Below are 14,399 nucleotides of genomic sequence, written 5' to 3' on the forward strand. Positions count from 1 at the left end.
AAGAGGAGGACTTGTGCTATTACCCTACTCATTGGCACCTTGTTGGCTATTGTCCGCTGAGTGTCTTGGGTCCCATTCTCTCTTGTGCATATTACACAGAGAGCCAAGGCATCTCCATTCAAACAGCAAGTTTTTCTACATGGAAAAGGGTGTTTAAAAATAGGGAAAATCCATTTGAATAAACATCTTCTTTTGATCCAGATTCAGAATTTCTGAAGAAACAGTGCTAAAATGCCTGTTTAAGGTTATAGAGGAAGCTTGTGATTGAACAACGTCTAGAACTGCACTCTGATTACTAGATCATAGAATGGTCTAGGTTGGAAGGGACCTTAAAGATCATCTAGTTCCAAGCCTTCCTTTTTGTCCCAGCTGGAGTTTTAGTGTGTCGCTAAGCAACCCAGATAATTAGGCATGGGAGGAGCTGGGGCAGGTGGTATCTGCAATTAGCCAGTTGCCCCCTGACCTGCTCAGTTGTCATTCTCCAATGTTTTACATATAAAATCCTTGGGCAGGTTGGTCCCTTTGTGTTAGGACAAGGGAAATCCAGGCAGTAGCCATCAGGAGAGGTGGCCACACAGAGCACAGCATCTTTGGAGCAGTGTAAATGTGATGGACTGGTTTGCATGCTGTGACCCCTCACTGTCAACTATACTAGGCAGATAGAGGGACTGGTGGACAAGAAAGCAGATTTTGCTTTGCCTGAAAGTTGGGGACTGAAAGAAAAGTCTATTCTTTGACCCATTATATTATCCATAATTCTATCTGCTATTTGTTCTTTGTCTCTGTGATCCATTGGAATATTACCAGGTCTTATTGCCTTTACTTTCTCTTCTCTATGTTGGCTTTTTGCTGTCTGCAAGGCTTGAAACCACCAAAGGTGCCCAACACTTTTATCAGTTTCCTTTCCAGCTAGGCTTAGGGTTAAGGGGTGTTTTCTGCTGCTCTGTTGAATCATCCTTGGAATTATTAAGCAGGGAAAGTGTATTTAACATATACAAAGTTATCAGAAGTAGCATGAAGTCAGGCTGTTGTTCTACTTTTCCAAATGAATAGGGATTTTGAGGGGAGACCTGTATTGCATCTTTTCAGCAGTTGTCTAGAAGACAAAACATTGTCCCCTGCTGTGTGATGCAGTGTTCTGCAGAGACTTTCTACTAATTAGTTCTGTTGACACTGTATTAGCCTGTGCCTAACATCACACCCATATAGCTACACTGCTTCGAGGACCCAACATAATCTCTCTGCATAGTACTTCATATTTTACAGAGCCGCCAACTCAGAGACTCTAAAGTCTCTAGATATGACAGTATTGTTGTGCAGTGTAGATACGCCATGAAGCCCAGGCATCCCACATGAAATAAGTTCTTATCACTTCTGAAGATATTAGCTTTCTTCTTACCTTCATGGCCTAAATCATGGTGTTCCTTCTCCCTTGTCTGCTTTGGGTACAGCATTAACAGGAATGACTGCAGATACATGTAGATATACTCAGCTTAGTGTGGGTACTGACATCAGTCTTGTTGAGAAGCAGAGTCAATTAGTCCATGCCAAGCTCCGTTCTGCCACTGCCTAGATTGCTGCAGGCATCTGAGCTATCTCAGAAAGAATTACACTGTGTTGCAGTTGCTTCTGTGACCACAGTGCAAATACTCTCTTTGCCTCACACAGCACTGGCTGTGCTCTGCCAGTCTGGGGTTCTGACCCCCCCAAACGTTTCCACCCTGTCTGTACTTCTGAGTTAGGTGGTTAAAAAGTGTGTCTTCAGTGACTTGAGTGCTTAGTTTTCTGTTTAAGTGAAATTACTTTTGAATACCTTTTGATGTATAAAAGCTAGTGGTGTTCAGAATAAGCCATTGCTTTTACAAATCCCAAGGTTCAATAGAAATGTGATAGCTTCAAGCTCAGCCTCACAGCCTGGAGTCTGGGCAGGAAGAAAGGTAGAAGAGAGGGAGAAGTGGAAAGAAGCAGACATGAAGATACGAGTTCACCTCACTGAACCAAAACCCACAGAGATTAATGGCTGTAATCTGTGTTCATACCTTCAAGTTCTGTTGAACTCGCTGGAATTTACTATGTGCTAAGCTTTAAACCATCTCCTGATATACTTTGTCTATCTGAGGTCTTTAAATCTCTCCTGAAATGCTTTGTCTATCTGGGGTATTACAGATTCTGCAGACCTCGCTGCTTCATACCTTCCCTAACCCCTTCTACCTACTAAGATCCCACAGCACTTGTGTATTGTGCACAGCAGGCAGCAACAATACCTGCATGTCTGGGACACAGTCTGGCTCTCTTTGGACTGGACTGAAGGTTCTGGAAAACTAATTTTAGTCCTGCCCTGGACCCAGCAATACTATATTCAGCCATCTGCAACTTACAGTTCCCCCTCCGCATGCCTACACAGGATAGAGAAATGTATGTACGTGGGCTTGATGTCTGGGGAGACTGCAAAGTGTATGTGACCTCAGATAATACATCACCATGTATCTGGTGTTTCAGAAACTCTTGAAACTAATCCAAAGTGGTCCAATTTGCTTCAAATCCATAGCTGGGAGGCAATGTGATAAAGGAATTTTCCCATTTTATTCTTCAGAGAGTGACACATCCAACTAAAAAAATGTGTAATTTAGTTCAGCTGGGGCACATTATATGCTAAGACTGTGAATTAGTCATTTCCCAAGATCTGACTTTGAACTTTGACCATTTCTTACTTTTTTTTTTTTTTTTTTTTTTTTCCTTTCTGAAAGTGCAGTAATTCTGAATGCAGCTAAAATCAAATGGTCTTGCTCAATGTGGTCTCAGCTGGTGGTTGATCTGGGTGTATAATGGAATAAGGAGGAAATGAACTGAATGTTGCTCAAATTTAGAAAGAAAGCTTGGTTTCTCCGTGTCTTTCACCCTTTCTATGTTGACACTGCTGTTCGTTTTTGCAAGTGCTTGTGCAAACAAAGTTTTGTTTGAAGTATGGCTGCAAGAACAAAAAACCCAAGATGGACTGTTATCTAAATGCCATTTCTTGCCAGTGTAGGTGTTTAGTCTGCATCTTCTTGTATTAATAATGGTCTCATAGCAACTGTTTCTTGCCTGTCCTTAAACTGATTCTACATTGTGTTGGGCTGGAACTGCAGAAGTATAATCACAACCATTGAACATTGCAGATTTTGTCCTAGAAATGAGCCCGCTGATGAGATAACTCCACTAATTAGTAGGAAAATGATACTTTAAGAAAGGTTTGTTCTACAAGAACTGTTAGTTTTCTTTTTGAATTATTCTTGAGGAAGTTTTCCTCTAGTGAGGGATTTACCTCATTTTGTGCTGATAATAGGTTTAGGTGATCATTTGGAGTCCAAATACCGGAATGCTTGTTTTCCAGTTCAATTACATTCTTTAATTCTTTGTTTTGTTTGTAACAATTACCTGTTCATTTATTCCTTCATTGTCCCAGAAATAAATCTGGTTGGAATATTCCAGTTTATAGTTATCTGAATAGCCAGCCTTCTCCTGGGCATCCAGCAAACCACTGTGCTCTCTGCTCCCTTCTACCAGATGAGATTACAAAGGTTGGGAAGGAGTTTCTAAGAGGGTTTTCCTCTGGAGAGGTGCTCAGATGTGGAGTTCTTCCCTCTTGTCCAATTCAAGGAGATTTGCTAACCTTCTAGGCATTCTGCAGAGCTCATCTATTCTCCCTTCACTGTGGCTGCTAAGGAGTGAGTGGGCAGAGGTGGATGTGTTTATAGGCAGCCTTCTGCTTATTTTGTTATTTTAATTGATGGGACAGATTTCCTTGAGCTCAGGACTGGTGCTTCTCATTACATTTTAGAAATGGGAAGAAATAACTAAATGACAGGAGCGTTCTTGGGAGTGGAATTCAGGGATGAGTCATAAGAAAAGAATATGATTTCTGGCACATATTTGAGGAATAGAAGCTCAGCCGTTTTGTATGGATATTTGCAGTCGTTGGGCTACATAAGCTATGTTTTTATTATAGCCTTCAATGAGGCCTGGGTTCTTCCTACTGGTTGTCATGGCTGCTTGTGAATACTGGGCCATAACTACTAGTTTGTTGTTGTAGGGTTACTAATGAGTTCTCCACTGATTGGCTTTAATAGTCTCTCATTTAACACCAGGCTGCACACACTAGATTTCATTTTAATAAAAAGTGCAGTGAAGCATTTGCTTTGGAATGAAAATACAAATGTGGAATTATACTGCCTTTGCAAAGAAATATGTTAAAAGGGGAACAAAGGTAGGCTTAATTCTGCACCTCAGATTCCTCAAATATGAAAACAGCTGGCAAGCCAGCTTGGTGCATTGTTTGGACATGATACTTCCACTTTGGGGGAAATACTAACTTTCATCTGGAGCTTTCCATGCCAAGCAGTTAAGGAATGCAAAAGAGGCCTTGATGAATGGTTGGAAACTATACTCCCTGGAACACCCAGGGCAAGCTCTGTTCTCACATGGCCACATTCTCCTAGTGGAAACTAGGAATTGCTGGGGTTAGACAGCTGAACAATGAGTCAGTGAGCAGAAAAAGTACTTGCAATAGGATTGTACAAATATTTTGCTTCCCTGGAGACTCAAGACCATACTATCCTATACTCAAGGCTATATGTATCCATGGATACATATACACCCCTTCAGGGTGTTCTCCCACCCTGATATCTGGGAGCAGCACCATGTCCATAGCATTCTAGACCTGCTTTCCCCAGGTCAGTGCCAAGGACAGTGCCCAGGCAGCACCTTTCCTCATTTCCAAGGCCTCTCCCAACCCACCCTTCTGCCCTCTCCTCTCCAGTCATGACATCTGTCTCCTGCCACGTCAGACACAGGAATCGTGTCATTTGCAGACACTGCCATGGAGCCACTCTGTTGTCTCCTAGCCAAGTGAGCCACACAGTGCAGAAAGGGCGTTGAGAGCAGGAGCAGAGAAAGGACCATTTGTGTTGCCTTTTCTCCATCCTTAGGAGTGTTAAGTTAACCTCGTGCTAAGAGACAGGAGCACTGGCCAGCACTGAGGCCTTTGGCTTCAGTGGGGCTGCATCTACCTGCTTGGCAGCTGGCTGGGAAGCCTTGCTTCAGCCCTTAAACCCAGTGCTGTTCCCGTGGTGGGAGGTGTGGTGCTGGGACTTGCTTCTTAACTCTGGGGAGGAGGGGAGAGAAAGTATAAATGGCGTGTTCCCGTGGATGCAGAAATTGCCCTTTTCAGAAACTTGGAGGGTGAGAGAACATATGTAACTTTTGACCTTTCGGAGCCTTTAAGCCGGTGTCTTGTTAGCAGCTCGTTATATTTGCGCTGGTTGGTGTGTCCAGCTGCCATCAGGCTGGTGCTAGCTGGCAGCATGTGCCGTGAACACTGCTGACAGATTAGAGATCCCTGCTGCTGAAATTTGCTTGTTCCTGTCACCACTCCAGCAACAGCTGGAGGCCAGGGCTGGCCTGCACCTCCTGTCTCCATCCGGGTCTCTGCCTCCCCACGTCCCCTGTTGTGTATCACCTCACTCTCTGCTGCTTGCATACTACCATCACTTTCTTTTTTGGTTTTTTTTTTTTTTTTTTTTCTTCCCCACCTTACATCTCCTGCTGCATTTCCTTCACCCTGTGTGCGTTGCTCCTTGTTGTGGTTGTTGAGTGCTGGTGAAAGGTGCTGAGTCGGTAACCCTGGGTCTACTGGTGAGTCACCCAGGAGGTGAGAAGTGGGTAAGGGGGAGCATTTATCCATGTGGCATCACTTTTGGGGGGCATCACTGGCTTCCTCTCACTTCTTTTTTTATGACCCCTGAAGGGGAATGCTGAGGGCTGCTTTGTAACATGCTCTTGACCTAAACCTCCCTCATATGGATGGGCAGCTAAGGGTGCCCGATGCAGAAGGGCATGGTCTGTGCCTGGCTGTCCTCCTTGCTTTGTTCAGCCCTTAAGCAGTGCTGCATGGGTAGTGGGAAGCATGGCTGTCTTGCAGGGGGAGGTCTAACATCAAATCAACGCAGCACACCGGTAGGGTACTGCAGGCCCCTGGCTTCTCAAAGGCAGTATATGATGGGGAGACAACAAAAATGTTCCTCAGCAGGCCCCACAGGATGCCTTGGTCCTGCAGAGCAGGGCTCTGTCTGAGGGGGAGAGGAGATATTTGTTCTGTGTGGACAGCTGGATTTTTCATCCTCTTTGCAATTAAAATAGGATGGGAGAGTTCAAGTGAAGTGATGGGTTTTTGGCAAGGGTTATCTTTTGATTAGAGGACAGACCCTTTCATAAAGGCCTCCAAAATCCACCAGCTGGGAATGAATTTTGGTATGCACCATCAGTTTCCAGATGGGAAAATGTCCGTGTTCTGCTTCCAGTCCTCTGAGACATCTCCTGCTCCGCAGCCAAGTCCAATTAGTGCTAATACTGTGGCAACTTCACTTGCTGGTGACAATATGCTTTAACTTGTGCATTCAGGCTCTCTCCGCTTTTCATGAAAAGCGAATCAAAATCCTTCCTCTGTGGTGGAGCTGAAGGAAGCAGTGCAAAACCGCAGACCTAGCTCTGGCTACGGTTTAGCGTCAGCTACAGTGACATCTTCCCCCATCACAAAACTCAGTTGGGATCCTGTGGGTTTTAAAGTGCCTCAGGGAATTTGAATACCTGCTTTAGCAGATCATCGAAGGGAAGGTGAGAAATAGACTCTTTCCTTCAGGGACTGGCTTGTTGAGGCTGTGGATATTTTCTGACTTGCACACCTGCAGATCGATGGCTAGCCGTATGTGGTTTCATCACTAGAGCCTGTAAGGAACACGTGCATTTTTCTTTTTTGCTTTCTGATAGAAACGTGGGATTTTTTTTTTTTTTTCCCCTCAGACTTAATGTTCTTACTATCTTTCAAGTTTTTAAAAATAGGAACATGCCGCGTTGCTATGGCTCCCTGTGCAACTGTGGAGCAGCTTTCTCATCTCTTTTCTTCTCCTTGATGCAATTTGGGTTCACGATGCAGTTTGACAAGACACCAGCCCAGCTCGCCGCCTAGTGGCTCCCTCCCGGGGGGGCGGGGGACCGCGACAGCCTTCACCGTTGATAGAAATTCATGAATAAAAAGGGGGGGGGAAGTCAGATGGCCTTTCTTGGCAGAGAGTAGAGGCATTAACCCTGGTGCATCCAGGACGAGATTTTTTTGTTACCTTCTGCAGTCTTAATGCCATTCCTGCGGTTTAAATTTTGATGGGATGTTGTTTTCCCCTTTCTGTCCTACGCCCTTGTTTGACAGGGCTCCTTGATGGAGCTGAGCCCTGTCAAACAGCTAGTCTGTTCCCCTCCAGTAGCACCTGCTGTTCAGTGGTCTTTGCCATATATGCTTCGTCTAAGAGTTGTGCATGTTTCAAGCTAAGCTCGTGGTTAAGTGCTTTGCTGAATCGAGGATTAGAGCACCCCTGACTAGATGCTGCTGCTGAAATTCCTCTCAAAATCATTGCTTTAAGGGCGTACTCAAGTCTTGCATTCAAATTTTGGGAAAATGTGGATCTACATATTTGTAGGGCAGCTGAATACTTATCTCAAAAGGACTAAATCAAATTGTGGCTCTGAACACCTGTTACCCGTGCAGAATCCAGAACTCCCTCTGCAGCTCACAGACCTCTCCACTGGTCTATTTACAAGTAGCTATAATTTTTAAAGTACATTTTGTTTCATGTTGCAAAATTTGTCTTCATTCTCAGTCCAAAGGTGAACATTTTGGAAAAATCTGAGCAAAAAACTCTGTTCATCTAATCTTGAGTTATGAGAGTGTGAAATGAATGTATTTGTTCTGCTTTCAAATAATTATCCAGCACTGGGGTTTCTGTTGGTGTGGACAAATAACTCAAAGCTAGCTTCACTTCAAACTTCAAAAATTGGTTTGCAGTGTTAGACAAGGGATTCCTGCTTTGTTAAGTTTAGAAAATTTGATTCTGAATTGAATATGAACATTTGAAGGTGTTGTATGTTACCTTAGTGTAATTTTGTGTGTATCTGCATTGTACATTCACTATACACTATATATCTGGAAGTATTTGAATGAAAGATAATCTAGAAACGCGGTATTTAAAATGCTTAAATGTGAGTGAAATAGTAAAAAAAGAAAATAGAAATGGCAGAGACCTGTCAGCTTGTCCAGTCCACTACCTGTTCTATCATTCCTGCAGCATATTCTCTCCCGATTTAAGTAATAAAAATGTCCCTACTCAAGTCTGCAAGCGCCTTAATATAAAATGAATATTAAAATCTAACCATAGTGCCCTTGAAATGATCAGTCAGACTGAATGCTGCCAGCTGTCTTCCTACAAAGAAAGCTCTTTTCCACCCCTGTGGGGAGATTTCTGAATTTGCTATATCACACTGAACAGGTCTCCACACCTGTTTTGATTGAGTAAAGATTGTAAGGTGATTAGAGCTCCCCTCTGCAATAACGCACCATGAAAAATGCTTGAGAACCAGATTTTGTGAATTTAGGATTGGTCTTTGTTAAGATTCTGATGAGACAGCAGGTAATCAGATGAAGAGTTCACTCACTGCTGGTGTGGCAAGGGTGGAAGAGAGCTGCCACACTGGACTGAAAACCTGTGAATGTCTGTGGCCTGACAGTGGTTAAAAACGCACAAATGCTGACTTGATGCTGACTCTTTTTCTGGTTTTTGAAGCCGTATGAAAACGAGATGGAAATGAGTTTTCAGTGTCTTGCCTGGCGTTTTTCCCTGTATTATTAGTGTCACAAATGAAATAATTTTTCAGCAAGATGGCTACCTCCAGTAACAGTGTCAGCAACTTACATTTATTTATGATATAGTGCAGTATCTTTTATCTGCAATTCCAAAGCACTTTACAAAGTAGAAAGGGATGGCTTAATTCACCGCTAAAATTCAGCCATCTCTGGGGTGAAATAGAGCAACTGTTTAACAGCACATAGTACGAAGCGGAGATGAATACCGCACTTCACTGGAGCTGCACAAGGAATTTGAGCTGGCAGAATTAAATTGCTAGAGGTGGATTTTTGCCAAGACATTGGGGCTGTTTAATAAGCACAAGAGATTAGCAGCAGTGCCACACATGCCTCTCGTGTGCCTGTGTGAAGCAGGCAGCCAGCAGTTCCAGAAGTGGTTTCAGGAAGGAGGTTGGCAGCTTTTCCAGTGTGCTGACTTCACCAGCAGATGATATCTGCTTTCAGAGACCTCCTTCATCACAAGACCATGACATATTTTGGGCAAATGTACCCAGATTCTATGCTGGATGTCTGCTTATTTCCCCTGGAAACTCAGTCCTGGGAAGAGGGAGACATCCAGCAAAGCTGTTGTATACCTGCTGCTGGGTATAGATAAGTGATAACCAGAACTAGATGGGGAGCAAAAGGGTTGTCTGCAATGAAGCACTGGGAGAACGCAGCCACACAGATAATAGATGCCATAAATAAAAGGTGGTCCCACCAAAAGGAAGTTTTTCATCACTTTCTTCCCCTTTAAAATAATGGGTCACTGGCAGATTAAGCCCTGTGAGTGATGAGATACCTCACACACAGACTGCTGCAAGTAATGCTTTCCACCCTCTCCTCAAAGATACTGATGCTGCCCTTCTGCATCCGAGTGGTGACGTGTGGCACGGTGAGAGCTTAGAAGAGCTGGTACTTAAGCCATGGCAAAATGCTCTCCAGCATCACCAAGGGACTGTGAAGACTTTGAGGTGCAAAGTACAGATGCTTACAGCCTCTGAATAATCTGAACAACTAGCAACTGCTCTTCAGTATGCCTACTATGTATTCATGTCAAATAACTCTTCTGGGAGAGAGCGTGGGATGCTAGGCTTCCCAGCATTTGACTTGTCCAGATCCAGGAGGTGCAGCAGCCCCAATTTTTCAGAGTTCTGAATCTTCTGCTGTCCTTGTTTGTTTCCATTTTATTCTCTTTCCTTGCAGGCATGTAGCTGAGATACTGAGAGAGCTCTGCTTGCAGATCTATTTTGATTTTAATGTAGCTCTGAGAAGGCGGAGGTCTTGCTTTTTGCCAATGTAAGACTACTGGTCAGATGAAACAAGTATCTTGGAGATGGTACCAAGTCACAGTTTCTCTGGTGGCTGTGGAAAGATGCTAGGTCTGGAAAAGGCCCCAGTTTGACTGGCTAGAGTGAGGAGTTTACTTAATTTACTGATTTGTATTTTTTTCTCCAAGCAATTTGTCATAGAAAGCTCAAGTTTGAATTGATGAAGGCACAAGCTTAGCAATGCTGTGAAATTGATTTGGGATAGTTTATTATAGTTCCATGAAATTGCTTAACAAGAAAGTTTGGCAGAGCGAGGGAGCCAAATGAGAACAGCATGGTACTCCCAGCAGTGAGTGGCACTGGAAGTACCACATAAGCCAGGACAGAGGGTATGTAGTAATTCAGGTGTAAGACTAGCCTCGGGGGAGTGGGAAGCTGCTTGGAGGAGAAGCATCTACCACCTTCCACTGGGGTTGAGGCTGGTTTGTGCTGTTGCCGGTTGCCTCCCTTTTTGCTACCCACTTCTGGATCCTCAAAAAGCCCAGAGAAGGGATCTTGCCTCTCAGTGCTCTGCTGTGGCAGCTCTGAAACCTTCATCGCAGCCATCAGTTGGCAGTGTGGAAGCAGGTCCCTGGAGAAGGGCACTGACAGAAAGGCAGCAGAGGAGTGTGGGGAGGCGATACAGGAGGAGCACTTGGGAAAATAAAAAACATCACTGGGTTTGGTTTTCCAGCACTCGCTGTGAAGGGCATGCAGGCTACTGCTGAGCTTGGCATACAGTGGTTCCCCAGGTGGGAGGGCTGTGGGTGGCACTGACCTTTGTTCCTCTCTGTGGTTCGTAGCTTACCTTTTCAGTTGCCACAGGTCAGAGCAGCAGCGCCAAAGCCAGAATGCTGCATGGATGCTGTGGCCATTCCACTGAAGCTGGGCATCAGGGACTCCTACACCAGTGAGTTCCCACAGCTTTCTGTTGTCATCGGAGAAGTCAAGGGAAAGCAGCCATATAAATTTGTCACATTTGCAACAGTGGCTTATGCTGCAAGTTTAATAAGTCTCAGAACAGAAAGCTGTGTGGTAGCACCAAGGGGTCTCTCTTGAAGATGACTGAGTGAGAAACGGTCCTCGGTTCACTCCCCTCACCATTGTAGAAGAAAGGACATGTGGGGCTGGTCAAGGAGACAAAATGCTGTTGTGCCTGTGGCTGTTTACTTAATCTTTATGCCTCCAGGAGGGTGTTGCAGAAGACCATTAGCCCCCAGCACTCAGGGTGTTGAGGGTGCCCTCACTGTAGCAATGCTCTGGTAAGGTTCCAAGGAGCCGATTTGGTACCACCAGCAAGCTGTGGAAGAAGCTCTTTTGTGGTGGCCCGTGCTGATGGGACTGTGAAAGATGACGATAAACCAAAGGAGGTCTGTTTTATAGGAATGGCCCTCTGGTAACAGCTCACACCTGTACTGATGTATACCTATGCCCGAAAGCTTGTTTTCCTAGTCAAGTCCTTATGTATATTGGTTTTTCAATGTTTCCTGTGTATTTCACCACTAAAAATGCTGTTTCTTTATGTTCCTTCTTCAGGCCAGAAGTCCTTCTTTTCATCTTTTTGTCTTGTTAGCTGGCATGGGAGTGGTGGGCTTGTTCTGGCCAGTGGGTGCAAGAGCAAATTTAGAATATATTCTTCTGCAGTATTCAGAATACGTTCTTCTGCAGTGAATCTAACCAAGGCTGTAAATGGTGTGTAGTCAAGTAGAGAAATAGATGATTGAACAAGTACTTAACTGTTTGAACTAACAATTTTTTTACTTCCTCCTTAACCCACTGATCTTAATGGGTTTCCCACTGTTTATCTGAGAGAGAGCTCAGAGGGGTTGGGAGTGGGACTCTTGTGAGCTTGCCAGATCAACAGTAGTCTTTGCTAATTGACATTTTCTCCTTTTTCAACATAATTTTGGCTAAGGCTCACAGGAGTACATTGTGGAAGGAGAGAACACGAAGGTTGCAGGGGAAGCAATAACCCATGGGCAAAGCCCTAAGACTGCACTGATGTATCCATGCCTCCATACTCATGGTGATTTGCAGCCAGGGATGAACCCACTGCTCTTATTGCCAGTCAGGTCGCCTTTGTCTGTCTGTGTCCTTCCCTTGCTCCCATCCTCCATCTTTCTCATCCTTCTCTCAATAGGTGATTATTTTCTATAGAAATATTAAATCTTGGTTTAAAACAGAAAAACCACCCCATTTTCCCAACCCCCTTTCTTTCCTCTCTTTCATCTTTTCTTCTCATGGAAGTGTTTGAAGTAGCACAAGTTCCTGAGAAAGGCGTTTTTTTCTTCCTTTGTGCTTTGCCTCTGTGTCCCTTCTTCATTATATCTTCCCTTTGTTATTTTGTTCTGCCTGCATCTCGTCTGTCTGTTTTCTCCCCATCTCTCAACCCTTCTTCAAGGCTCCTTCTTCATTAATATGTTAATTTCTAGCCCAGGAATGCTTCTTGCGGCTCACTGTTCACCAGGGAGAGCCAGAGGAGAGAGCCAAGAGAGAGGGAGGAAGGGAGAGAGGAAATAAGAAAAGGTGGAGGACGGTAATTTACAACAGGACAGGACAAGGCATGTCAGTGAAGGAGGAATCTTGCACTGGCTGGCGTCATAATGCCAGGGGGAGAAGAGGATTATCTGTGTTTTGGATTGAGTTGGTCTTTTTCTATTGTTTTGATATTTTCGATTTCTGAAATATATTCTTAGTCAAAAAAAAAAAAAAAAAAGTTTAAAATTTAAAAAACCGAAACCTTTTTTTTTTTTTTAAGTAGTTCATTTTTTCCAATTTCTGAATTATTTTTCCCTCTGCATAGAATTTTTTTAAACATCAGCTCCTATTCCCACCCTAGTACGCTGCCTTTGTTTCATTTAATACAAACATGTTGTTTGCATGGTCTTTACATAAAGCTTTGGGCGGATTTTGCAGTGTGAACAAAATCATACTAGAAGTTCCCTGAAGGGCATTTTACCCCAGCAGAAGGTTCCACAGTTTTTGTCTTCTTCAGGTGAGAAATAGGGGATGGTTCAACTTCTGTTCATATAAAAATATATGGATAAAAACTATAAGACCACAGAAGCTATATTAGGGAATCTGGGGCTAGAAGGAACATGAGAACTGCAGTTAAAGACAGGTGTGATGACTCAAGGATTTTCTTTCTGCCTCCCACCGGTACAGTTACTGGGTGGAAGGTTGCAAAGGAGCAAGTGATGGAGGCAGAAGCCTCTGCAGCAGGGACCAGATCCGGGAAGAAAGCAGAAAGCCAACACTATTTCAATTCTGCCCTGAAATTAGGAAACCTCTGACTATTGTATTTGCTGCTTTATATCTAACGTAGCGAGACCTCAGTCTGTGCTTGGAGTCCTATGATCATGATTGCCCAAGCAAATAATTAACAATGCAGCAATGAAATTCAGATCAGGGGAGCTGGCTGGGTGGGTGGCTGGAGGTGAGAAAGCTGGTCTGAGGAAAGGGATGTGGTAAAGGAGGGAGATAGGAAAAGACAGGCTCTAATAGAGTGCTGCAAAACTGGTATGAGCTGGAAGCAAAATAACTGGGGAGGAAAACTCAGGGGGACTGCTGCAATGTTCTGTGAAGTCCAAGGCCCCTGAGCCAAGAGCCTTTCTTATATTACGTACACACAACTGTGTCAGATGAATATTATTTAGGTTGCAAAGGCAAGCACTTCAAACAGAAGAAAATACCAGAATGAAGGCTGTAATCTTAATTTGGCACTCTTGTGTCTGTGCATTATAGAGCAGTGGTTTCAAGACTGCATACTGTCCTTCAAGACAGGACCCCTGCCTGCTTCCGTACGCAGGATGTGTGACAATTCCTGACTGATCAGGGATTCAGTATTTTGTTTTCTTTGCCTTGTTTAATGTGTAGCCTTAAGCTTTGTGTTGTGCCTGCTTTCACAGGCTGCTGAAAAGAGAGGATACTTCGTCCCAAGGTGTTATCTGTGGCACATGTTAGGGCAGTATCTCAGTACATCACGAAGTTCATGGATTTTCACCCTACTTCTCTGAGATGAGAGGACAGAAGATGCTTTATTTAAATCCATTGTAAAGGCGGAGAACTGAGGTGCAGCAAGATTAAGGTCAAAAATGTCTATTAATTTTTCATGGTCTTTCTGAGACGCCTAGAATCTTGTTATTCAAAGTACTGATCATTACAGAATTCTTTCTGTGTTCAAAGCAAATTTCTCTTTGACTTCAACTCAGCAATTACTTGAATTAGCCCTTGCCAAATCTTAACTAGGACTGAGCACCATTTTTCACAGATTTTTTTTTATTAATGTAGAAATGGAGATTTGGTGACATGCAACTTATATGGGCTGTTTGTTTGTACCCGGTTTAATTGTTTGTTTTGCAGAAATCATCTTGAACCCAGGA

General features: G+C 43.8%; 1 protein-coding gene across 2 annotated transcripts in view; it reads left to right on the plus strand.

The window, feature by feature from the left end:
- GRIN2B (glutamate ionotropic receptor NMDA type subunit 2B) overlaps positions 1–14,399 on the plus strand; it is a 204,536-nt gene that overhangs the window by 89,723 nt on the left and 100,414 nt on the right. The gene's annotated exons all lie outside the window — the stretch shown is intronic.

The sequence above is a fragment of the Tyto alba genome, unplaced genomic scaffold (genome assembly GCF_018691265.1).
Source record: "Tyto alba isolate M040663 unplaced genomic scaffold, T.alba_DEE_v4.0 Super-Scaffold_2, whole genome shotgun sequence".
NCBI lineage: Eukaryota > Metazoa > Chordata > Aves > Strigiformes > Tytonidae > Tyto > Tyto alba.